This window comes from Schistocerca americana, chromosome X (assembly GCF_021461395.2).
Source record: "Schistocerca americana isolate TAMUIC-IGC-003095 chromosome X, iqSchAmer2.1, whole genome shotgun sequence".
NCBI lineage: Eukaryota > Metazoa > Arthropoda > Insecta > Orthoptera > Acrididae > Schistocerca > Schistocerca americana.
This window is the reverse complement of record NC_060130.1, coordinates 87,346,922-87,374,600: the sequence shown is the minus strand read 5'-3', so window position 1 is coordinate 87,374,600 and position 27,679 is coordinate 87,346,922. Positions and strand designations below refer to the sequence as shown.

General features: G+C 44.7%; 1 protein-coding gene across 1 annotated transcript in view; it reads right to left on the bottom strand.

Annotated features, from left to right (window-relative positions):
• Window positions 1–27,679, bottom strand: part of LOC124556534 — a 487,563-nt gene that overhangs the window by 439,405 nt on the left and 20,479 nt on the right. The gene's annotated exons all lie outside the window — the stretch shown is intronic.

The window sequence follows — 27,679 nt, the reverse complement described above, 5'->3', positions numbered from 1 at the left end:
CGATTGGAAAATAACGGCCTGCTCAGATGAGCCCGATTACAGTTGGTAAGAGCCGATGTAGGGTTTGAGTGTGGCACAGACCACCCAAGTTTTCAACGAGGCACTGTGCAAGCTAGTGGTAGCTCCATAATGGTGTGGGCTGTGTTTATTTGGAATGGACTCTAACTATAAATGGCTATGTTCGGCTACTTGGAGACCATTTACAACCATTCATGGACTTCATAATCAAAAACAATGATGGAATTTTATAGATGACAATGCGCCATGTGACTCGGCTCAGTCAGATTTGTGGGTTCATTCAGTTTAGTTTTGTTCTGTATATTGTATATCCGAACTTTTCAGTATCCAATCATCGAACAGGATACTGTGACCTATCGTAAGGACAGATTCCTGTGTTCTTTTTCTTGTGCCTTTGTCCCACATCGGTGCAGGGTTGGCATGATTATTAACGGATTTGGTATAGTTAATTTAAGGGGTGGTCATATGCCCTTCTTGTCGCCACAAATTCGTGCGTTCTTGAAGCTGTTTTTATGTTTCAAAGCATCTAACGATTTTGTGGAGATAAAATCCACAAATTCTGATTTAGACGACGTTCTCTTACTGCTTCTTTGTCTCTGAACCAACTCAGTATTCCAGGTATCCTCGAATGGCATGACGCAATACTTATCCAATGACTCAGTTCGTCAGTTATCTGTGCTGGCAGTTTTATGATTGCAGCTTACTCACTCTTCGCTTTTTCGATGACTTTGGGATCTAAAGGACTCAGGCGACCATCCAACAGCAAAAGCAAAGGTCTCTCTTTTAAAATGTCATAGAAATGACTGAAATAATCCGAAAAGATGGTTTATGTCATGAAACCAATAACTGCATTTTAATAAAATGTGCCAGGTAAATCATTTGTCTATTGCAGGAAGTCCATATGATGACCCCTCTCAATCAACGAATTACAGTACTAGCTAGCACCGTCTGTATTATCTGGTCCACTAATGTCAACAATAGCAAGAAATACAAAAGCTGCTACATTATTGCCTACAGAAGCTAGAAACACATTTCAGTGTATAGAACTGCACGATAAAAAATAGTTCATCACTCTTTGAATCAACTGTATCTTGTTTTGGAACAAATCGCATCATTTGTTTGAATGCGCAAGGTCTGTTCCTTCGAAAAACAGACAGCACGCAGATCCAGCAGCTGTGAAACACTGTATATAAATTGAAGGGGATCACTGCTATCAGCTGCGATGAGCGATGACCGGGCTCTTCTGCTTACTAGGCAGGTGCGGTAACTAATGCGCCATCCAGGACAAAACGTTGTCGCAACTGCACCGACTATCTCAGTTCGCCTCATGGCCGATCCGCACTCCCATCAGCGCCACCTATCCTACAGGAGGTCGGACTATTTGTGCATTCGCACTGAAGAAAGTGGATCCATTGCCCAACTAGGCTTATCAGTTATCTGAATGCACAATGTCCATTCCTTCAGATAGGTGGCGCTTGGTGGGAGTGTGGATCGGCTGTGAGGGAGTGTTTACTGCACCTGCCTACTGAGCAGGAGATTGTCGTCGTCGTCGTCGACGGCGGCTGATGCTCGTATCCAAGTTTTCATTTTTCTTCTGAGATTTCCTTTGTCACGGTTCAGGCGTGGAAATGTCTTTGATGGCTTAGTAGTCCAATCCTAGCATGGAGCATGCGAGCACAGAAATTACAAATGATGGAATGTGGAGGATGTGGCTGGGCCTGGAGGAATTTATTTCTCTGGCCATTTTCATTCTCCAGTCTTCGACGTTCCTGCTCAAAGTTCTGTAGAGCATTTGACGTAGCTGAGCGTCAGCGACTGCGATCCTCTGCTATGGTGGACCAGTTACTCAGATCGATGTTCAAGGTTTTTAGATTTTTCTTATACTGATCCTTATAGCGTTTAAGAGGGGCACCTCGCTGCCATTTGCCTGTGCTCACTTCACAGTACAGCATTTGCCGTGGAACTCTCTCATCTCTCATCCGCTGGAAATGCCCAACTCATCTTAGTTGATGCCCAATAATGACAGCTTCTATACTATTAATTTTCGATTTCTCAGGGACGGTGGTATTCGATATAAAGTCATTCCATTTGATGTTCATGATGTATCTTAGCTTCTGTTGGTTGAAGCGTTCTAGTTTCTTCAGATCACAGCGGTATAATGTCCAGGTTCCGCATCCATAGAGCAGCGTTGAGATGACAACAGCTTTATATACCATCAGTTTGGTGTATAGTGTTAGGTCTTCATTCAGGAAGACACATTTCCTGAGACGACCAAATGCTACATGTGCAACACGTGTTCTGTTCTCCACGTCATTTTCAGATGAGCAATTAGATGACAATATGCTTCCTAGGTAGAGGAAATGGTCCACTTGTCCCAAGGGTGTATCAGAAATGGATATGATGAAATCGGGAAGGGAAGAGCCAGCAGCTGGCTGTGCGAGTACCTTTGTCCTTTGAATATTGATGGAAAGACCAAATCGTTTGTATGCCTTGCTGAAACAATTAACAGACTGCTGCATCTCTGCAGGTGAATGAGCTCGAGAGGCACTGTCGTCAGCATACTGCAGGTCTGTTACACGAGTGGTAATGGTGAACTTTTTTGAGTGGAGTGTGGATTGGTTAAATAATTCTCCATCGAACCTGGGCTTTACTTCTACCCCAGCGTTGTTTACAGATATCCCATAAAGCATAGCTGCCAGGTACAAGGCAAATAATGTTGGTGCAAGAATGCAGCCTTGTTTGAGCCCACTCGTTATTGGGAATTCATTAGAGGTTTCATTCTGGCAGATGATCTGTCCAGTCATGTCATCACGGAGAACTTTAATCAGTTCAACAAAATGTCCGGGGCAGTCGAAACATTTTAAGACCATCCACATGGCTTCTCTGGGAACTGTATCAAAGGCCTTTTCTAGGTCGTAAAATACTAATAGTAAAGGCTTTTGATGTTGTCTGCACTTCTCCTGCAGTTGTCGTCCACAGAAAATCATGTCAATGGGTGAACCCGCGTTGAGACTCAGGAAATACAGTCTCTGAAAGTGTCTGAAAGCGATTTAAAAGGATTCTGGCAAAAATTTTACCAGCAACAGAGCGCAAGGATATTCCACGGTAGCGACCACAGATGCTTCTATCGCCTTTCCTGAAGATGGTGACAATTGTGGAATTCTTAATGTCGGATGGTACCTTGCTAGTTTCCCACATTAATAGTATGAGTGAGAAGAGCCTAATTTTTAGAGGCAAGCCGCCACCTTGAATAAGTTACAACGGGATGTTGTCGGGTCCAGGAGTATTTCCTGGTTTCATACTATCGAGTGACTTGCTGAATTCTTGAAAAGTTGGAGGATCAGCCATCTAACGTTTTGGAGGATGCTGTGGGACACGTTTGAGAAAGTCTCCAGCGGCAGTAGAAGTGCGGTTCAACAGTGAGCTGAAGTGCTCCTTCCAACGATTTAAGATGTTCTGACTTTCAGTGCGGTTGGTGGTGGTGGTAGTGTCAGCAGCTTTCTGCATTTCTGATGAGGAGCGGATGGGTCCATAAAGCTATTTAATTCCAGCATAGATTCCACGCAGGTTCCTGGAATCGGAAAGATTTTGGAGTTCCACGGCTTTCTGTTGCCACCATTTGTTGTTGATTGCTCGTATTTCACTCTGATATTTCTGCTTGAGCTCTTGAAAGTGTGTTTTCTTTTCTGCGCAGGACGGATCTTGAGAGAGGGCTAGGTAAGCATCCCGCTTTGCACTGATAATGGCTTGGATTTCTTCATTGCTGTCCGCGCACCAAAACCAATAACATTCTCTTTGGAGATGTTCTTTAATGCGGTCCATTCTTATCCGAAATCACCTGTGATTGCTGGAGATTTGTGGAGTTGTTCTGACAGCTCGTCTTGGAAGCAGCCGGCCGTAGTGGCCGAGCGGTTCTAGGCGCTTCAGTCCCTAACCGCGCGACTACTACGGTCGCAGGTTCGAATCCTGCCTCGGGCATGGATGTGCGTGATGTCCTTAGGTTAGTTAGGTTTAAGTAGTTCTAAGTTCTAGGGGACTGATGACCTCAGATGTTAAGTTCGTTAGTGCTCAGAGCCATTTGAACCATTTGTCTTGGAGGCGTGATCGAACATCTTTGTTCTGCAGCTTGTTGATGTTGAATTTTCTGCGCGGTGGATTTGAGAAGTGGGATCGTGGCTTGCGATACTTTGGTAATCTGAGACGGCTTACAACAAGTTTATGATCAGTCCAGCAATCATCGATGTTTCGAGCTGTTTTGTGATAAGAATGTCTTTCTTGTCATGCTGTCGTGTGATGACATAGTCTATAAGATGGCAGTGTTTGGTGTTGTGGGTGCATCCATATGGTCTTATAGCGGTTAGGCAAGCGGAATTGCGTATTCGTGATGAAGAGTTCGTGCTCAGCATATAGACCCAGAAGTAATAGCCCATTTGCATTGCAGTTTCCGAACCCCTGTTTGAATATATGTCTCTCCTAAAACGTTGTCCCTTCCCACTCTGGCACTGAAGTCACCCAGTAGGATTAATTTATCTTTACCAGGTATCTTAGAGAGAGTACTGTTCAGCTGGTGGTAGAATTGATTCTTTGAAACTTCATCGCTGCCTAAAGTAGGAGCATATGCAGAGACGAAGGTGATGATGCTGTTCGAAACAAGGGGTATTCTAAGAGTCATGAGCCTTTCATTAATTGAAACAGGTGTCAGTCGATGTGTATTCACTATTTTTGTTTTAGCAGCAGATCCTGCACCATGGATGCGTGGCTCTTCTGCATCCTTTCCTTTCCAGAAGATGGTGTACGCTGAACTTGCCTCACTGATGTGTCCTTTACCTGATAGTCTAGTCTCACTCAATGCAGTTAAATCTATATCTTGATCATAGCGTTTCAGTAAAGCTATGGCGAATAGCTATCATTAATGTCATAAGGATCCCAGCTGCTAATTTTTAGCTTCACAAGCAATATTATTCGTATCGTAGTAAAGAATGGAGACATATGGAAATGAGTTTGCCAACGCTATTCAATGAATAGAATTTTGCCTGAACGCAACTTTAATTCCCGAAGATCAGTGCATGAACTATGAAGTACCATGTAGCTATTAGGATTGTTGATCTTCATTTATTGTATCCCTGCACAAATACTAGAATTTTAAGTGTGATAAGTTTTATTTGCGTAAAATTCTAGTATTGAATTTGCACTCATTAAGTAAGATACTTTTCCCGAGTTCGAGTCTCGGTCGGGCACACAGTTTCAATCTGCCAGGAAGTTTCAAGATACTTTTCCATTGACTTAAGTTTTGATTTTAATTGGAAGAAGGAATAAGATTTTATAGGTTGGTACTCCCCTAATTTCCAAATGTGCATGATGTAGCACTGTCGGCCATTAACATTTAAAAAGTTTTAATTGTGCTGAAGATATTTTATCGTGCTCCATTTTAAACAATCTGTTGTTGACTAGTATCCTGCAGATCGTACAGGGTACGGCCAAGTTTCAGTTTGAATTTTTCGCCATATCGTAGTTCCGCCGGAGGTCGCGATTGGCGTTCTTGAAAGTCATAGGCGTCTGGTAAACAGTCAGAACCTCAAAATGGCCGAGATGTTACGGAAAAGTGCGGAGTACAACCGAAGAGCCGCGATCGTCGAAAGTCTTCGCGTTGGGCGTTCGGCCACTGAAATAGTTCGATTCTTCGGTTACCAGAGATCAACTGTTTACGATATTGTGGCCAAGTATAATGCTCGGAGAAGTCTAGTGAAGGTTTCGCTAACCCAGCGAGGAAACCTCGTTCGCGTGTCACGAATTGCGGCAGTCATCGGAAAGGCTCAGGCGATGATTTCGGAGGGCCCGGGGCAATCGCTGAGGAATTTGGCGTCAGTATGGACTGTTAGCGAGCGAACAATGCGTAGGATGACACAGAAGGACATCATACAAGCCATTTAGTCCAAAACTGGCTCTCGGATAACGTTGACTTGTTCTTGTCAAAGGTATCCTGGCCCCTGAATAGCTCAGATTTGAACCCCCTCGACTACTATGTTTGGAGCGTAGTCGAAAGAGTTACCAATAAGACGAGGCACCTTAATGTCGCATCTCTACGAAACGCTATCGAAGTAGCATTCGCCAACAGGGACAGCGCTATTTCAACGAGCGCGTGCGATCGCTTCAGGACAAGATTGGAGGCGGTCATTGGTTCTGAAGCGGTTTACATCGAGCAATATTACTCTCCAAAGGATTTTCATTTTCATTTGTATTTTGTTTTTTCTTAAATACGCTTTTAAAAAAAGAAGTTTCATTTGTCCGTATTTAAGCGCCGTACTCTGTATTTTAATGCATCATCCTCGAAAGCTTTGCCTCTAAAACGAACTTCAGCATGGAGTGTGGCATATTTAAATTTATTCTTCAGCAGGTTTTCTTCATAAAATTCAATGTAAATTTACAGTTTTTAAGTATCTTAGTTCCATTCTCTCTTATTAGTCAGATTGTTTTTGTGTTAAGTATAAGCAAAGTGAGCAAATCTGTTAAAAACTATTCATTATAGTTCGTTTTTAAGAAAACATATGACAGGTCTTGTTCTATTTTCTTTAAATATCAGTTATTATGGAGGTGTGCATTACTATAGATGTTTATTACACTCCTGGAAATTGAAATAAGAACACCGTGAATTCATTATCCCAGGAAGGGGAAACTTTATTGACACATTCCTGGGGTCAGATACATCACATGATCACACTGACAGAACCACAGGCACATAGACACAGGCAACAGAGCATGCACAATGTCGGCACTAGTACAGTGTATATCCACCTTTCGCAGCAATGCAGGCTGCTATTCTCCCATGGAGACGATCGTAGAGATGCTGGATGTAGTCCTGTGGAACGGCTTGCCATGCCATTTCCACCTGGCGCCTCAGTTGGACCAGCGTTCGTGCTGGACGTGCAGACCGCGTGAGACGACGCTTCATCCAGTCCCAAACATGCTCAATGGGGGACAGATCCGGAGATCTTGCTGGCCAGGGTAGTTGACTTACACCTTCTAGAGCACGTTGGGTGGCACGGGATACATGCGGACGTGCATTGTCCTGTTGGAACAGCAAGTTCCCTTGCCGGTCTAGGAATGGTAGAACGATGGGTTCGATGACGGTTTCGATGTACCGTGCACTATTCAGTGTCCCCTCGACGATCACCAGTGGTGTACGGCCAGTGTAGGAGATCGCTCTCCACACCATGATGCTGGGTGTTGGCCCTGTGTGCCTCGGTCGTATGCAGTCCTGATTGTGGCGCTCACCTGCACGGCGCCAAACACGCATACGACCATCATTGGCACCAAGGCAGAAGCGACTCTCATCACTGAAGACGACACGTCTCCATTCGTCCCTCCATTCACGCCTGTCGCGACACCACTGGAGGCGGGCTGCACGATGTTGGGGCGTGAGCGGAAGACGGCCTAACGGTGTGCGGGACCGTAGCCCAGCTTCATGGAGACGGTTGCGAATGGTCCTCGCCGATACCCCAGGAGCAACAGTGTCCCTAATTTGCTGGGAAGTGGCGGTGCGGTCCCCTACGGCACTGTGTAGGATCCTACGGTCTTGGCGTGCATCCGTGCGTCGCTGCTGTCCGGTCCCAGGTCGACGGGCACGTGCACCTTCCGCCGACCACTGGCGACAACAGCGATGCACTGTGGAGACCTCACGCCCCACGTGTTGAGCAATTCGGCGGTACGTCCACCCGGCCTCCCGCATGCCCACTATACGCCCTCGCTCAAAGTCCGTCAACTGCACATACGGTTCACGTCCACGCTGTCGCGGCATGCTACCAGTGTTAAAGACTGCGATGGAGCTCCGTATGCCACGGCAAACTGGCTGACACTGACGGCGGCGGTGCACAAATGCTGCGCAGCTAGCGCCATTCGACGGCCAACACCGCGGTTCCTGGTGTGTCCGCTGTGCCGTGCGTGTGATCATTGCTTGTACAGCCCTCTCGCAGTGTCCGGAGCAAGTATGGTGGGTCTGACACACCAGTGTCAATGTGTTCTTTTTTCCATTTCCAGGAGTGTATTTTCCTGTAGTTTAGTAGTTTAAGTACTGATGCTTATTATTATAGACGAAATGTTTCTCCACTTAGCTACAAAATTTTATACTAAAGTTGTTCATTACTAAGGGCCTAGTCTCTCCAGATCCTTCTTTTCTGCTAAGGGGTGTTTTAACCACAGTAACCGAGGCCATCCTACAAGGCTCCCTCTAATCTAAATCGTACGAAAGTTACAGAGAAACAATTGTATCTGCCTGATGCGCTATTCCACTGGTGTGGAGAGTGCTGCACTACTACATGTCTATGCCATCCACCGGAGCTCCATGGGCATTGTACGACCACCAATAGAGCTCCACGACAGTCAAAATGGGACATGTTCTTAAACAAAAATTTTGTAACCTTTCTTGTAAGTCCATTAAGCAATTTAGACCAAATAGGCCGATGTCACGTCGTCTATTAAGTTTCCAACACGGGTTGCCCATCTTCTAGCAAAGGGAGACGGTTGTGCAGGTCACCTCACCAGTCCAGGATGTATTGGAATTGTTACTGTTAATTAACAAACAAAAAAAGATTCCTACTAAAATTTTCACTTTCATTACCCACATACCAAATCTTGCGGCCTATATGCTGAGTAGAATCGTCACCGCAGCATTAAGTTGATTGTCCTTGTAAAAGATGCTGGCAGACAAGTGTCCATGTGCCACATCTGAGTGACCAGTTGGGCCTGTGGGAGAAAACCTAGGTTGGGTTGCAATACCCAGCCAGAGCAGCAGAGCGTCGGACACTCTCTTTGGCTTTGGCTGTCAGCGAAGCTCTCTCCAATATTTCCTGACGGTTCTCAAACTACCAAGTGACATCTACAATGACCATCCTGACTGGCTGGTGGCTTTTTCTACAACCCCAGGGCGCGTGCAGTTGTACTCTGTATATGAGAATATAGCGAAAATGTTTTAAACTCAACCTCTCATTTGAAACACTCCCAATGGATGTCTGCCCTCCTTTAAAGTCTTCTGCATCTATACAGATTTGTATTAAACCGTATCTTTTTACTTATTTAGTCCTCTGCTGCCTTCGCTATTTCATTTCTCAAAGCTACCCATTCGTCCTCTATCGTATCCCTTTCCCCTATTTCAAATAAACGTTGCCTAATGCTCCCTTTGAAACTCTCAACAACGTCTTGTTCCTTCAATTTATCCTGGTCCAATTTCAAATTTCTACCTTTCTGCAATTTCTTCAGTCTATAACCAACAAATTAAGGTCAGAGTCCACATCTGCCCCTGGAAATGACCTACAGCTGAAATTCTAGGTTAGAAATATTTGTATTACTATTACAGAATCAATATGAAACCTTCCAGTGTCTCCGGTCTCTTCCACGTATACACACTTCTTTAATAATTCTTAAGCCAGGGATTAGGAAAAATAAAATTATGGTCTGTACAAAATTCTACCGGGTAATTACCTCTTTCATTCCTTTCTCTTACTATTTTTCCTTCTCTTCTTTTTCCTACTACTGAATTCCTGTCAGCCATCACAATTAAATTTTCGTCTCCTTCAGCTATTTAAATATAATCGTACATTCTTTCAATCTTTTCATCTGTGGAGACACTGGCCATATAAACCTATACTGCAGTGGTGAGGGATGGCTTCGTGTCTGTCTCGGCTGCAACAATGCGTTCACTCCGCTTACTTGCACTCCTGTTTCGTTATTCATTATTAGACCTACTCCTGCATTACCCCTATTTGATTTTGTATTTATAACCTTATCGTCACCTGACCAAAAGTCCTGTTCTTTCTGCCACTGATATTCATTACTTTCCGCAATATCTAACTTCAACTTAGGCATTTCCCTATTTAAATTCTCTAACCTACCTACTCGACTAAGGGATATGACATTTCACGTTCCGACCTATAGAGTTCCAGTTTTGTTTCCCTCAGTGACGACATACTCCTGAGGAGCCCTCGCCTGGAGATCGAAATTTTAACTCCAGAATATTTTACTGAAGAGGATGACGTAATAATTAAGCCAGACAGTAGAGCTGCATGCCCTCAGGAAATGATAATGGATGCAACTTCCCCTTCCTTTCAATGTTCACTGTAACACCACAGCAATGGCTAATGTTCTGAGGTCAGATCAGTCACTCAACCAGATTGTTGTCCCTGCAACAACTGAAACGGTTACTGTCCCTCTTTAGAAACCACAGATTAATGTAGCCTCTCCACAGTACCGCACCACTGTGATTACAACTATGGTACGGTATGGATATCTGTGTCGTTAAGGCATGCGAGCACCCCATCTCGGTAAGGGCCATGGTTAATGAAGCCTAAGGATCAATAAACACAAGAGAAATTTAAAAAAAGAGGCCCCAGATGACGTCACAAGTTTTTCTCAGCCCCCTCCTACAACTTATTCTACTGGTGGAAATTCCGAATTTTGGCGGAAATTTCTAATTTTGGTGGGAATTTCTTTCTCCCAGGGTTGTGCTGACATCCCATCCCACTCCCGACTCAGGAATTGGCGAGAAATTAAAATTGCCAGGGCCCTTCCTGAGACTAGGACTCTGATTCAACTGGATGGAAAGCGAAAGTGCTCTTCCCAACACATGGAAACTGTCCAGATGCAGAAGACGAACGTTAGGTTTGTACAATTTATTTCCTGTGGTCGGGAAAATGAAATAACGATCGGCCCTAATTACATAATTAATAACAAAGATTGGGCCTAATTACACAACTATATGCATAGCGCTACACAAGGATGGGCTAAAATCGCAATACAGCTCAAAAATTGACGATTCCATACAACTGGTGTTAGCCTGCTGGGAAAAAATTCAGCAATACCACTCGAAACTAGAGACATCAAGAATTTACTCTTCATCTACAGCGCTGGCAGGAAAAAAGGCTGGGGTGTAAGTTACTATCTTAATTCTTTTTGCAGGAAAGATATCCAACTGATGAGATGATGGTGTGTTGGACAGAGAGGAGTTTAAAAAGTGTATTACCTATAAGCATACACCCGAGGACAGTATCTATCGTTGTTTGACATCAGAGTTCACTACAGATGCCTACTCAAAAACCACCCTGCAGCACAGGTAACAGAAGCCAATACACGATACCACAACTGATGGAAAAAATGTGTCTCAGTTCTAATTACACTTCGAAGTTGTCATGAAAAAACCGGCACTCTTAATGAATGTGTCATAATGCAATACATGTACTACGGAAAATCATCGTCCTAAAAGACTGCAGAGGTAATTCAATGTGCATTCTTCTCGATATACTATCACAAACTGCCGAAAATCCAGGCCCCTTATCCCTCACCTCTCATCCCTCTTCCTCCCTTCCCCTTCGTCGCCGGCCGGTATGACCGAGCGGTTCTAGGCGCTTCAGTCTGGAACCGTGCGACTGCTACGGTCGCAGGTTCGAATCCTGCCTCGGGCATGGATGTGTGTGATGTCCTTAGGTTAGTTAGGTTTAAGTAGTTGTAAGTTCTAGGCGACTGCTGGCCTCCCATAGTGCTCAGGGCCAATTTCCCCCTTCCTCCCACCATCCACCTACATGGAGGACACAGGCCTCTCCAAACAGCTAGCTACTCCGCAAGGCGCTTTGCTGTTTTTCTGAGGCTCCACTGCCACCCCACTGGCCACACCAGGCTTTCCGCTGCCCTCCGCAGCCGCTTGTGGCACAAGGCCTGCCTTGAGGCGGCGCCTCCTGGCACAAAACGGGAATTTAGCAGCACCACCACGCCCTCTGGAGAACGCTCCAGATGGTTTTTTCAAAAGTCTGCTGCTTGGAAAACAGTAAGCCTTCCGCCTAAAGTTACCACAGCCGCACACCACAGTGTCTTCAGTACAATGCGATCCAGTGAGCGTGCTGCTGTGCGGTGGCCGTTATCGACGATGACAAAAGCTATACGTACAATAAAGCGTGACGTCGGCATCGCTCAGAACAAAACCGTAATACACGAGGGCTATACCGACCATGGGATGTTTGTCCAAGTGGACTGTCACGATCTCTTAGGGAACTCGGCCACCACGCCATTCCGAGAACTGGGCTGTAACATTTGTATTTAACATCAACGCGACTCTTATAAAAAAACAACTATTAAAAAAGGAAAACACAATCGCGCTGATAATACATGTACTCTTCCACGAAATTAGCCACAGCCACAGTCCATTTTCTTTTAGTTTTATGAGCAAAATCTCTATAGTTTCTACATGCAACTGCAAGATACAGTTCACATCTCATTATTTTGCGACATCCAGCGAAGTGCACCACCACCGATCACAGATGATCGCGTGTGTATTACAAACATTTCAGACTCGTGAAGTATGTATTAACCTGCTTATGAAGGAACAATACAGGAACCCTCTAATGTGATTAATAGTCTGTTGGATATGTTCCTCATGCAGTACAGTTGATGAAACTTTACACCGGTCTTTGATCACGAGCCACCTGCTCCAATGAACCACTACCTGTATATTCAGTAGGATCGCCACATATGGTCAATGCCGCAAAGTAGACTGTATTTGTTTTAGATATATCAGAAGACAGGGGTGTGGTAATATCTTATCGAGTTCTCTGATGGATGACGTCGGTGAAGTTTTTATAATTCGTAGGTTTCCTCTGTTGGGTGGTACAACATGCCGAGGTGAGAGAGAATGTTTGGGTGATTGACATGAATGCACTCTGAGAGACACAGATCTCTTTCGGACTGCAATATCTGTATGTAGTTTGGAGATGTGTCACAATGCAGTAGTAAAAATCTTCATCTTTCTTCCATACCCTGTATGATGTGTAGTCTTCCTAACTTTCCTAACAAGAAACACCACCGTAACTGCTCGTACCATCTTTTCTACTACCTCGTGTTGCAGGGGAAAGCTTCGTTTGGTGTTGGCCTTACACACTGTACACAGTTGTTGGAACTACGACAACATGTTCCCATTTCCACCGAGTGCTCAAACACGCTCCTGACGCATTAACTCAACTCGTCCTGTGTCTCTATGAGATGCAAATGGTCTTAGATACAGCGCTCTCCAACTTTCGTTCAGGTCCGACTTAAATTGGGACGATCACATGGACAAAGCTCCAGGGATGGCGGGCAGAGACTGAGGAGCGGTTACAAGATGCAGAGGGACTGTCTAATAAATAGCAATGGAGTTTTTGCTGTATGGGATCCTTATCAGATAGGTTCGAAATGGGTGGCTCGTTTTGAGATATGAGAGTGGCACGAATATGATTCACCAGTGACTGTAATCATTAAAAGACGCCTCTACACGATCCAGCGCAAGTATGTGGTAGAATGGAGAGACTTGACTCCAAATTGCAGACAGCATTTCTACCAGAAAGCATAACGCTGTCCGCAACTCGTCTGTGCGCCTGTAGACTCAAGACCGCTGTCTATCCAGGGTGACAGTAACATAGTCGCTACAATCGTGTGTTTAATAGCGCGGTCCTTACTCTAGATGTATGGTGTTTGCTGTAGAATCCCTCTGCGGTCAGCTTCAAATGTTAGCTCTCAACAGTCATCGTCCTCCTTCCATGGATTACAATTTGACCTACCTGGTGAGAGTATCAAATTGATATCAATGACGTGCCGCCTGGTGAGTGGAGGATATGGCTAGGGCACCACGGAATGATTCTTGACATGCATTTCTTTTTTCTTTCTTTTGTTTTTTTTTTGTTTTTGTTGCGGCGATGTCTTTTAACGAAATTTCAACCTCTCACCTACACTGGGCGAGACAGGCTCGAACGATTTGTTTCGTAAATGCTAGTATGATATAGCATCACATTGATAAAACAGGACCTGCGACAGTGTACGTGGAGGGACAGGTTGTATTCTCTAGCGTATTTCACGTGTCTGAAATGTTTGTAATACACACGTGATCATCTGTGATCGGTGGTGGTGCACTTCGCTGGATGTCGCAAAGTAATGAGAGATGAACTGTATCCTGCAGTTGCATGTAAAAACTATAGAGAATTTGCTCATAAAACTAAAAGAAAATGGACTGTGGCTGTGGCTAATTTCGTGGAAGAGTACATTTATTATCATCGCGATTGTGTTTTCCTTTTTTAATAGTTGCTTTATTATAGGAGTCGCATTGATGTTAAATACAAATGTTCCAGCCCAGTGTTCGGAATGGCGTGGTGGCCGAGTACCCTGAGAGGTCGTGGCAGTCGATTTTTTGGACGAACAACGCACAGTCGGTATAACCCTCATGTATCACGGTTTTGTTCTGAGAGATGACAGCATCGAGCTCTACTGTACGTGTAGCTGTTTTAGCGTCAATAACGGCCACCGCCCAGCAGCATGCTCGCTGGTACGCATTCTACTGAAGACACTGCAGTGTGGGGCTGCGATTGCTTTAGGCGGAAGGCTTTCTGTTTTCCAAGCGGCAAATGGCTCTGAGCACTATGGGACTTACCATCTGTCGTCATCAGTCCCCTAGAACTTAGAACTACTTAAACCTAACTAACCTAAGGACATCACACACATCCATGCCTGAGGCAGGATTCGAACCTGTGACCGTAGCAGTCGCGCGGTTCCGGACTGAGCGCCTGAACCGCTAGACCACCGCGGCCAGCTCCAAGCAGCAGACTTTTGAAAAAGCCATCTGGAGCATTTTCCGGAGGGGCAGGGTGGTGCTGCTAAATTTCCCTTTCGTGCTAGGTGCGCTGCCTCAAGGCAGGTCACATGCCCAGAGCGACCACAGAGGGCAGCGGAAGGCCTGGTGTGATCCGTGGGGTGGCAGTGGAGCCTCAGAAAAACAGCAAAGCACTTTGTGGAGCAGCTGGCTGTTTCTAGAAGACGGTGTCCTCCACTTAGGTGAGGTGGATGGAGGGAGGGAGAGAGGTGAGGGATGAGGGGCCTCGATTTTCGGCAGTTTGGGATTGTATATCAAGGAGAACGCAAAAAAAGTGTTCAATTGGCTCTGAGCACTATGGGACTTAACTTCTGAGGTCATCAGCCCCCTAGAACTTAGAACTACTTAAACCTAACTAACCTAAGGACATCACTCACATCCATGCCCGAGGCAGGATTCAAACCTGCGACCATAGCGGTCGCGTGGTTCCAGACTGTAGCGCCTAGAACCGCTCGGCCACCCCGCCGGCAAGGAGAACGCACGATGAGTTATCGCCCCCTCTGCAGTCATTTAGGACGCTGACTTTCTGCAGTATATGTATTGCATTATGACCCATCCATTAAGAGTGCTGGTTTTTTCATGACAATTTCGAAGTGTAATTAGTACTGTGACGCATTTTTTATATCAGTATCTTGCATTGGCTTCGGTTACCTGGGCTGCAGGGTGGTTTTTGGGTAGGCATCTGTAGTGAACTATGACGTCAAACAACGACTGATACTGTCCTCAGCTGTATGCTTCCAGGTAATACACTTTTTAAACTCCTCTCTGTCCAACACCAGCATCTCATCAGTTGAACATATTTCCAACCAAAAAGAATAAAGATACTACCTTACATCCCAACCTTTTTTCCAGCCAGCTTGTAAGTGAAGGATAAAGTTTGAGTGTATGTCACTAGTTTCAAGTAGTATTGCGAAATTTTTTCCCAGCAGGATAACACCAGTTGCATGGCATCGCCAATTTTTGAGCTGTATTGTGATTTTAGGCCGTCCTTGTGTAGCACTATGCATATAGTTGTGTAATTAGGCCCAATATTTGCGATTAATTACGTAATGAGGACCGATCGTTATTTCACTTTCCCGACCAAAATAAATAAACTAACCTAATCTTCCTCTTCTGCATCTGGACAGTTTCCCTGTGTTGGGGGGTGCACTTGGGGGTTTCCTTCCAGTAGAAACAGGGTTCAGGTCCCAGAAAGGGCACCGCCAATTTAAATTTCCCGCCAATTTCTCAGGTTGTGGGTGGGGTGGGATGTCAGTACAGTCCTGGGACAAAGGAATTCCCCCCAATTCGAAATTTCCGCCAATATTTGAAATTTTCACGTGTGTTCATTTTACCAACAATCAACAATGGGGCCAGCATATATCAGGGGAAACAAATATTGCCTAACATACCACGACAGTCTACTTTTATTGTCGTCACATTTATTTATTTCTTTTCAGTAAACGGGGTCAGGAATCCATCAGGTCTACAGATGCCTGTCTGAATGCTACATCGAGTACCTGCGTCATCAAGTGACAAAATCTTGTTACTTTGATCCACATATCAACGACGAACCTGTTTGCACCACTGAGAGACGATGCGAATTCATTCGTGCAATCGATTGCTTCTGTACAGTGACACGACCACTAAAACAGAGTCCTATTGTTCGGTCACTGACCTTTGCATCTGAACTCTGCAGCAGTAGATGACTTGGATGTCTGATGATAGGTTCGTATTATACACTTTGGAACTCTATGGCCTACCAGAGCGATGACTATGTTTTGTGCTTCCCACAGTTAGCCGGCCGACGTGGCCGAGCGGTTCTAGGCGCTTCAGTCTGGAACTGCGCGACCGCTACGGTCGCAGGTTCGAATCCTGCCTTGGGCATGGATGTGTGTGATGTCCTTAGGTTAGTTAGGTTTAAGTAGTTCTAAGTTCTAGGGGACTGATGACCTCAGAAGTTAAGTCCCATAGTGCTCAGAGCCATTTGAACCATTTGAACCCACAGTTTCACGTTTCACAATAACACAGCAATCAGTGTATCGGGGCACATGTAACTTTTGTGAATTCCGACAGTTTTCTGAACAAGTGGACATATACAATTATGAATCCTTCAGACCAGTGTGGCGATTCTATTTCATCAATATATTTAGTTGAGGTTTGCAAATTTTTCCAGGATGAAATTCCCAATTTCCTTGAACCGGTTTCTGTTGTATGTGAGAGCGAATTTTTCTTTACTAGTCTTCATGGCTGCAAATGAACTTTTTGAATTGCTCTGTCACTTATTACTGATTATTCCATGTTCAGCTAGGATTTACAATTTCATCAACAATCATGTAAGTTATAAGGTCTTGCCGCCGTGAAAATTTCATCGTTACCATCGTTTGTCATCATTTCGCGTCATTCCTTAATAAACTCAAGAAAAATTCACATTAACATGCCTCGAACGTTAGTCATTGCAATGTACTGTCAGAAGTCTTTGATAGCAATGACGCATCGTTTTTCAGACCGGACATTCTTCACACTATTATAATTGGTAACATGAGGTATGAAGCCGTGAGAAAATGAGCAAAGTACTCCCTCGCATGTAAATTAATCAAAGGGAATCGAAAACTGGGTATTCAGCACTCAAATACAAAACACGCTTGTTCAAATATGGGGTCTGTATATATATATATATTTTATGAAATTAAAAATAAAATCGGTATTAATGACGAATTCACAGCTACGTGACAATACACGCGCACTTCTTACTCCGTCGCTGTCAACACGGAGAATAATAAAAATTTCCGAGCTCGGCGATTGAGTAACAAACAATATAACAATTCAGTGCCCTTCTTTCCTGCTCAAAACTTACCAGGCACATGGAAATGATGGTACCATAGTATAAAAAAACTAAGTAAGTAATTGTTCATAATAAATTGGCTACCACAAGGCTCGGTATTAGATCATCTTATATTTAACCTGCACACTTCTGACATACTAGTAATGGCCTCACAAGAACTTTGTTACGATGGTGACTTGGTAATAGCCATCTAAACCAAACATTTACAAGAGGACACGAATTGTCCGAAGTCTGCGCTTGGGACAGCTGAATGAATATTATAAGATATGGAGACTGCGCCCAAATACCACCAACATGAAAAGCTGCGCATTCCACTCCTGTAACCACCTAAAAGACACAGAGCTGAATGTTTCATTTTGCAAAAAAACAAAGAAACCGGAGAAATTTGACAAAATACCTTGGAGTCACTCTCGATTGTTCCCTAACGCATAAACAACACAACTGGACGAAAACGAAAGGCCAGAAGTAAATAACAAGGAAATTCGCAGGACCAGCCTGAGGAACGCAAGTGGACATCTTAAGCAACATCGCACAGTCCCTAGTGTATCCTACTGAAGGTTATTGTGCACCAGTTTGGTACACGACCACGAACACTAATGGAACAGGTGCCCATCAAAATGGGTGAATGCGCATTATGACAAACGCTGAAACCACACCGACACTTTGGCGCCATGCCCTTGCAGACTCAGCTCCACCAGAACTGAAACAACAGGGCACAGATAATGGTACATTTAATGCTCCCATACTCCCAGGAATACACGCAGTCCACATTGTACTGGATAAGGCCCCTGCCTGAAGTCCCACAGACCTGTGGGCCAAGATGATGTTCTGTCATGGGGTCAACACTCTCCAGCGGAGGAGGTATGGAACGACAGAGTGAAGACTTTCACAGGTTTCCATTCTAATGGCTACCAACGCCCCAACTGTAGCAACGTCGCGGTGCGAACTATCCATGAAGATTTGATATCGCCTGAAGAGAATCCGAACAGGCCACACCAGAACTAGGCCTATCTTCCACTGATGGGGCTTCGTCGATAGTCCTGGATGTCACTGCAGAGCATGACGTTGAGCGCATCGTCCGACAGCGCCCCAAGAGAAGATACTCAGGGAAACGGAGTGACGTTCCAAAGCCTCCAGGTGAAGCTATTAATAGGATATCAAATACTGATTGATATACATCTTTGAGTGTGGAGTGCCGTGTCAGTTAATTTTTTCGTAGAATTTGTGACTGCATTAAGTTTTTGTTTAATTAGTGATTTTTAATTTTTCTTTGTAAAGTTTGTGATCTGCAATTTTTTTCCTTTTGTGTGTATGTAATTTGGAACTTATAGATATTATAAGAGGGAGTCAAATGAAAATAAGACAGATGGATGAAAACTAAATAAACTGTTTATTATTTCACATGTAATCGCCATAATTGTTAATACATTCGGCCCACTGTGAGACAAGAGGGTCAATGGCTTCAGGCAAAGATGTTTGTAGTTGCCTACAGAACCATGATTGTACCTAGGTATGCACCTCTTCGTCCAAAGCAAACCGACGGTCACGAATGTCTTTCTTCGGGGCTCCAAAAATATGGGAATCGCATGGGGGAGAGATCGTCACTATCTGGAGGATGTGTAAGGGCTTCTCAGCGAAACATTTTCTGTGAGTCGAAACAATCTTGCCAACATTTCTCTGCCTCGTGATGACTGGGTGTTGTGTGATGTCCTTAGGTTAGTTAGGTTTAAGTAGTTCTAAGTTCTAGGGGACTGATGACCATAGATGTTAAGTCCCATAGTGCTCAGGGCCATTTGAACCATTTGAACCTGGGTTCGCATCTGTGGAAAATCGATGGAATAGCGAACAGCGCCGTGTTTTAGAGTTTGATCAAACAAAGCGTAACAGCGTAGTGTCTGCTGCAAGGTTAGATTGATTCTGGAAACAAATTCCTGGCTGCGGCTGACGCACTTTTGCGGTCTGTCCTTTCTACCGCTCAGGGCCATTTGAACCATTTGAACCAATCTTGCCAACATGTGGACGGGCGTTATCCTGCAACTGAATGCCGTCGTCCGTTAAAATACTGTGTTCGCCATAAACAGCGGATATTTGGGGCATTAATTTCACCTCCTGGCACTCCATCCGTAGTCAAGAACCGCACTGTACCTCGCTGTTCCTCTTCCTCAGTCTCCATAGTGAAGTCGTACGCACACACCACTGGCTGACCTCACGTCGAGCGCGTCTGTCAGACAAATAGCACAGCAGTGAATGTTCGCGCTGTTCCTTCCTGATTCCCAATAGTTGTCAGTTCTATCGCTTTCATTCGACTGTCCCTTGCAGTTAGCCATACGACTAATAAATATTCTTTCCTTATGCAACTCCACATCCGATAATTTCCGAAACAGAGCGTCAGTGATTTGCAACAAAATGACTCACAACATTCCTTTCCTTCAAAGAACGGTTCAATTCCCACTAGTCTCAGAATTCTCTCGGATTTCCAAGGCTTTTCCAGTAAACTCAACTTCCCCGAGAATTCCCAATTATCCATGTTTCCTAGACAAGCTGTCAACCTGCAAGCTCAGCGCCTCCCACTAACAGGCAGGAAACGTATCTATAATGGTGACGCATTGTGCCTGCCCTTATCTACGCTCTGATGCAAGCCTGTTGTTAACATCGTGCGATCAATGAGGCGTCCGGATACTTTGAGCACTTATGTATTTATTTTCGGCATACATACATACGCCACAAGCCACCTTACGGTGCGTGGCGAAGGGTACCCTGTACCACTACTACTAATTTCCTTTCCTGTTTCACTCGCAAATAGAACGAGGACTGTCTACGTGCCTCCGAACATGCCCTAATTTCTCACATCTTATCTTCATGGTCCTTCCAAAAAGAAAGTCGTCTTCCCTCCAGGGATTCTCATTTTAGTTCACGAAACATCTCCGCAACACTCGCGCAATGATCGAATCAACCGGTAACAAATCTACCTGCACGCTTCTGAAATACACTACTGGCCATTAAAATTGCTACACCAAGAAGAAATGCAGATGATTGACTACATTTTCACGTAATTTGGGTGCATAGATCCTGAGAAATCAGTACCCAGAACAACCACCTCTGGTCATAATAACGGCTTTGATACGCCTGGGCATTGAGTCAAACAGAGCTTGGATGGCGTATACACGTACAGCTACCCATGCAGCTTCAACACGATACCACAGTTCATCAAGAGCAGTGACTGGCGTATTGTGTCGAGCCAGTTGCTCGGCCAACATTGACCAGACGTTTTCAATGGGTGGGAGATCTGGAGAATGTGCTGGCCAGGGCAGCAGTCGAACATTTTCTGTATCCAGAAAGGCCCGTACAGTACATGCAGCATGCGGTCGTGTATTATCCAGCTGAAATGTAGGGTTTCACAGGGATCGAATGAAGGGTAGAGCCACGGGTCGTAACACATCTGAAACGTAACGTCCACTGTTCAAAGTGCCGTCAATGCGAACAAGAGGTGACCGAGACGTGTAACCAATGGCACACCATACCATCACGCCGGGTGATACGCCAGTATGGCGATTACGAATACACACTTCCAATGTGCGTTCACCGCGATGTCGCCAAACACGGATGCGACCACCATGATGCTGTAAACAGAACCTGGATTCATCCGAAAAATGACGTTTTGCCATTCGTGCACCCAGGTCCGTCGTTGAGTACACCATCACAGGCGCTACTGTCTGTGATGCAGCGTCAAGGGTAACTGCAGCCATGGTCTCCGAGCTGACAGTCCATGCTGCTGCAAACGTCGTCAAACTGTTCGTGCAGATGGTTGTTGTCTTGCAAACGTCCCCATCTGTTGACTCAGGGATCGAGACGTGGCTGCACGATCCGTTACAGACATGCGGATAAGATGCCTGTCACCTCGACTGCTAGTGATACGAGGCCGCTGGGATCCAACACGGCGTTCCGAATTACCCTCCTGAACCCACCGATTCCGTATTCTGCTAACAGTCATTGCATCTCGACCAACGCGAGCAGCAATGTAGCGATACGATAAACCGCAATCGCGATAGGCTATAATCCGACCTTTATCAAAGTAGGAAACGTGATGGTACGCATTTCTCCTTACACAAGGCATCACAACGACCTTTCACCAGGCAACGCCGGTCAACTGCTGTTTGTGTATGAGAAATCGGTTGGAAACTTTCCTCATGTCAGCAGGTTGCAGGTGTCGCCACCGGCGCCAACATTGTGTGAATGCTCTGAAAAGCTAATCATTTGCATAGCACAGCATCTTCTTCCTGTCGGTTAAATTTCGCGTCTGTAGCACGTCATCTTCGTGGTGTAGCAATTTTAATGGCCAATAGTGTATTTCAATGTCTTTTCTTAGCCCGACCTCATAGGGATCCAAAGCACTCAAGCAGTACTCAAGAAAGGGTTACACTAGTATGCTACACGCAATCTCCTATATAGATGAACCACACTTTGCTGAAATTCTCCCAATAAATAAAAGTTGACCATTCGCCTTCTCTACCACAGTCCTTGCATCCTCATCCCATTTCACATAGATTTTCAGCGTCAAGTCCAGATATTTAAACGATGTGACTGTGTGCAGCAGGAATCTATTAATTCTGTATTTGAACATCATGTGTTTGTTTTTTTCTCCTCATTTGCATTAACTTACACTTTCCTACATTTTAGCTCGCTCCCATTCATCTCACCAACCAGAAATTTTGTTCGAGTGATCTTGTATCCTCCTACAATCACGCAATGACACCACCTTCCGGTACACCACAACAGCATCACCATACAATAGTAGATTTGCTTCTCAACCTGTCCACCAGTTCATTTACGTGTATAGAAAATAATAGCAGTCGTATCAGACTTCCTGGGCACTCCTGACGATACCCTTGTCTCTGGCGAACACTCGCCATCGAGGACATCATACTGGGTTCTATTTCCTAAGAAGTCTTCAAGCCACTCACATATCTGGGAACCTATTCCATATTTCGTACCTTCATTAACGGTCTGCAGTGGGGCACCATGTCAAATGATTTTCGGAAATCTAGAAATATGGAATCTGCCTATTTCCCTTCATTCATAGTTCGAAGTACACTGATCAGCCAGAATATTACGTTCACCTAACTAATAGCCAGTACGTCCACCTGCGGCACACGTCATGATATGAGGCCTTGGTAAGTCGCTGGAGGGAGTTGGCACCACATCTACACACCCAAGTCATCTAATTCCCGTAAATTCCAGCGAGGGGCGATAAGCTCTGACACCACGTTCAGTCACATCCCAGATGGGTTAGGTTGGGTTCACGTATGGCGAGTTGCTAGGTCAGCACATCAACTGGACTTCGCCACTGTGTTCCTCAAACAACTCCATCACATGTGACTCTTGAAGCTTTCCCAGCAGATGTGTTGTAAATAGTCTTCACAGGTTTTCCGCCGGAATTTGCACAACGTGATCCGGTGGCAAACCCGTGAAGACTATTTACAACTCCATCACACTCCTGACATTGTGACACGGCACATTTTCTTGATGAAAAATGCCACAGCCTTCAGGAAACACGTTCGTCATGAGGTATGAGGTCTGCAACCAGGGTATGATACTCCTTGGCCGTCATGGTGTCTTGCACGAGCTCCACTAAACCCACAGATGCCCACGTGAATGTTCCCCAGAGGATAACGGAGCAGCTGCCACATTGTCTCCGACCTGCAGTACAGGTGTCGAGGAGCTGTTCCCCTGGAAGACGACGGGTTTGTGCCCTCCCATCAGCACGATAATGAAAGTATCGGGATTCAGATAATGAAAGTATCAGGATTCATCAGACTATGCAACTCTCTGCCACAGCGCCAACGTCCAGTGCCAATGGTCATGTGACCATTTCAGTCTTAGCTGCCGATGTCGTGCTGTCAACAATAGCACATGCATGGGTCGTTGGCTGCGCAGGCCCATCGTTAGGAGTGCTGGGTGCACTGTGTGTTCAGAAACTTGCACTCTGCCCGACATTAAAGTCTGACATTAATTCCGCCACAATTCACCACCTGTCCTGTTTTACTCGTCTGTCCAGCCTACGACGTCCGACATCTGTAATGAGGGTGTCTGCAGAACCCCACAACATCTGGATGTGGTTTCACTCTGGTTTCGCCACATGTTGAAGACATCACAGCACTCCTCGAACACCCGACAAGTGCAGTTTCCGACATGCTCGTGCCAAACCTCCAGGCCATCACAGTGTGCCCTCAGTCAAGCTCCAACAGATCGTGTGCCTTCCCCATTCTACACACGGACAGCACGCTCACTGATACAACATGCACCGTGCGTGTGTTTGATTAGCAGTCATTCCTTGCCAGGTGATGCTGCTTTCCCTTAGAAAGGTTTATATCGCTAGTCGGTCGGTGGTCATAATATTCTGGCTGATCAATGTAAATCAAGTGAGGGAAAGGGAAGCAGAGTTTTGCACGAGCGAAAACAATGCTGCTTCGTGAACACAAGCTTTTCGGTCTCAAGGAAATTTATCTTCGAACTGAGAATACGCTCAAGAATTCGGCAGCAAACACATGTTACGGATATTGGTCTGTAATTTTGGGGAATCGTTCTTTTACGTTTCGTATACACTGGAGTCACCTGTGCGTTTTTCCAGACGCTTGTGACTGTGCGCTGGGCGAGAGATTCGCCAATGCCCTAGAGTGGAGTCCTCTTTGTAAGACCAAACTGGGATTACATCCGGAGCTGGCGGCTCACTTGTCTTCAACTCTTTGTTATTCGGTCTAGACTCCTATTAAATTTATTACTTTACAATCAGAATCTACTGATGCAGTCCATAGCGTGCTATACCTTGGGAATGATACGACAGTGGAAACTGCAGTCGCGTAACAGTCCAAGTGGGAGTGTCATTTCTGTCAAAAATCAGTTTGACATTATAGTCCATACATATGATTACATTTTTAACAGATATTCTTTGCTTATCTGTTTGCACCTTTTGTGTTCATATATGTTGAGGCAGCTAACAAAGGTCCCAAAAGATATACAGAACGAGTTAATAAATAGAAGAGGCGAGCCTTTCACTAAGGTGTAATGGACATTGTGGCGAATTCGCTGGCGTAACAAAGTAATTTTTAATCGTCATAACTACACACCGCCTGTCTTATTTTAGTGCCATTTGGGAAACGCTTCCGCAAAGGACTTCAACGACTTAAAATATATCGAACTTGATCACGTAATAACAAGGTAACAGCGCCGCTAACTGCCGTCCTGTTTTCAGGAGTAGAAGTCACTCAAATGTATGGACTACTATACTATACCAACATAACTCAGATAGTGTTCGTGTGTTTATTACTATTAATATAACGTCAAGTGCTTGAAATGTTGACATTGAGAATTGATACATGTTATACAGCGATTTCGGACTGATACCATTGCGTGTTGAATTTCATCTGGACTTATTGCAGCACAGGCCAATGTTATACATTTCAAGGCTTTGGAAGCCGGTAGTGTTTCCTAGTAGAACTCTAGTTTTGATTTTTCCCTCAAAGAAAAGCCCAAAGGTTTTAAGTTTGGTTAGTGTGCAGCCCTTTTTGTATTTCCCAAATGACCGACTCAGCTATCTCTAAATGTGTTGTTAAAGTGAGGAATGGGCAGGACATCCGTCATCTTGGTACCAAATGGATTGCCTTATGACCGGTAGGATGTCTTCAATTAACTGCTGCAGCACATCTGTTAACAATTGTAGATACTTGTGGCTATTTAGAGACCTATTCGATACAACAGGCACCAAAGATGCGAGTCTTGAAAAAGCCCACAACACAGGCTGCCAGGCCAACGTCGTTTATCCAGTTTTCTCAGCCAGCGTGGATTTTCAAGTTCTCAGCAGTCCAGATTGCTAAGACCATGTTGGGTTTCAGAACATTTCTAAAGATTGCAACATTCATCAGTCATCGGCTCATAACAGAGGTCAGTGTTGCCAAATCAGCAATATTATAGTTCACCTCCACCAACGTAAGTTTGCACATGGTAGTTCACTTTTAAACTGACTGTTCTACGAAGTAAAAAGGAATCGTGCACCGAGCGCCGTCTAATAGGCTAGTCTAAGTACTGTGCATGGACGTCACATAGGACAACGTTATTAGCTAGTAATGTGGTACCGCTTCTCGCGTCACGTGACTGTTGCCTTGGGATTTTTATTAAAATAGCACTGCTTGCTTTACTTTGTTTAACGGTTATCAGTAACTTTTTAAAAAAATTATAACTGTGGCCGACAAGTAGCCAAATACCTGGTTAATAAGATTCTTTCCATCACTATCCCCCAGTTCTCTTCGCGTCAATGGCAGATAGCATCCACTATTGTCGATGTAAGGAATTACTGTCACTACGCCGTCTCTGGGATCCCCTTTGCTGTTCCTAAAGATCACAGACACCTGTTACCTGTCAGCTACACCCAGGGCGTGGGAACTACCGGAGAGTAGCTATACTGTATAGTAAGTCCCAGGGTCTCATACGTAGCGATACCAAAGCAGACCGCAGTGCGTCTTGAGTTTGCAACACTGACGATTTTTTTTACAAATTTTTGACAGTTTTGGCTTCATTGTACAAGAGTGCACTCTTGATGAAAGTGATATTAATATTGTGGAATCTAAACACACGTCTCGGGAAGCAGAAAGGGAAAAAGGTCAGACAAGTTTATTCAGCCTCTCAAGGTAAAATGATAAACAAAACGACAAAACCAGTCACCTAATGCCCAAGCTGCAGCAGTGGAAAACGGCGAAGATGAATTTCTTATGTGACTGTGGAATAATTACTATTTATTAATTTGCCAGTTCGCATAAAGTTATCTTCTCGAATGCACCGCTGTATATAGCTTCCGTTAATGTACCTTTGCAGTGTCCATTGGCAGTACAGGAAACAGAAATCATTCAAGTGATGTTCAAGAAACGGCACGGATTTTTTTTACCGTCTGGCAGCTGCAGTTTGGCCCCAGCCTCCCACCATCCAGTATTTATCCGTATATATCGGAAGTCGTCGTCGTTGAAACAACTCCCAACGTACGCAAACTAACAGTGGGCGGTGCTGTGTTGTTTCCAGTGCATTGATTCATTACACTTTGATTGGCGGTTAGTGAACATGAGTGAGCGGCTATAATGCCAGCGTGCTGTCTCCCCGCAGCAGTCCCCCCCCCCCCCCCCCCCCCGTTTCCTTGAGGCACAGCAATGTGTTGCTTATGGAAGAAAGGGGTAAGCAGCATTGCCGCCACAGGGAGCGGAAGCGGAAGCGGAATATGGGGGAGGGGGCGGGGCGATCTCACGCGGTGGTGAAATGTCCAGCTCGTGTTACTTTTTGGCCACTTGCTGTGATGTAAACTACGCACGGAAGTAAGAAGGTTTCGCGAATGCGCAAAACAGTGCTGTTCAAGTTCGGGTGTTACACTTGGTTATAGCAGCGAATATGAAATGAAATTAAAGCCACAGCTCAAGGTCAAACAATAAGTAGTTCACTGCGTGGGGGCTACTACAACGCCACACAGTGTTAGATCGTAATCACTGACAGCTGTGGTAAAATTGCTACAATTATTGCATCTATACTGAAAGAAAGTTTTCAGAAAATACTGAAACTATTGCTTGACAAAAATATCAAGTACAACATTTTGTGTCAGATCTCATAATCTGAGGTAAAAACTATCCATGCATGGGAATGAGTAGGTTCTGATCTCGTCAGCTGTGCTTTTTGATGTATAAAACCGTGTTGGCTAATAACCGACTTCTTTCACGTTCGACAGCTTGAGAATGACATTGCAATTCAACTCACACTAAGGCGTATTAAAAACGTTACTTAAAGCATTAAAGGCCCTCATTGTTTCCATTTTAAGTTTATACTTACGATATTAATTTATGATGTAATTTTCAAACGTTTTACCATACAATAATCTTCTTCATTTTATAATGCATTTTATTAAGATTTCAGCTTATAGTGTTTTACGAGGTGCATTCAACTTCTAAGGCCTCCGATTTTTTTTTTTTAATTAACTACTCACCCGAAATCGATGAAACTGGCGTTACTTCTCGACGTAATCGCCCTGCAGACGTACACATTTTTCACAACGCTGACGCCATGATTCCATGGCAGCGGCGAAGGCTTCTTTAGGAGTCTGTTTTGACCACTGGAAAATCGCTGAGGCAATAGCAGCACGGCTGGTGAATGTGCGG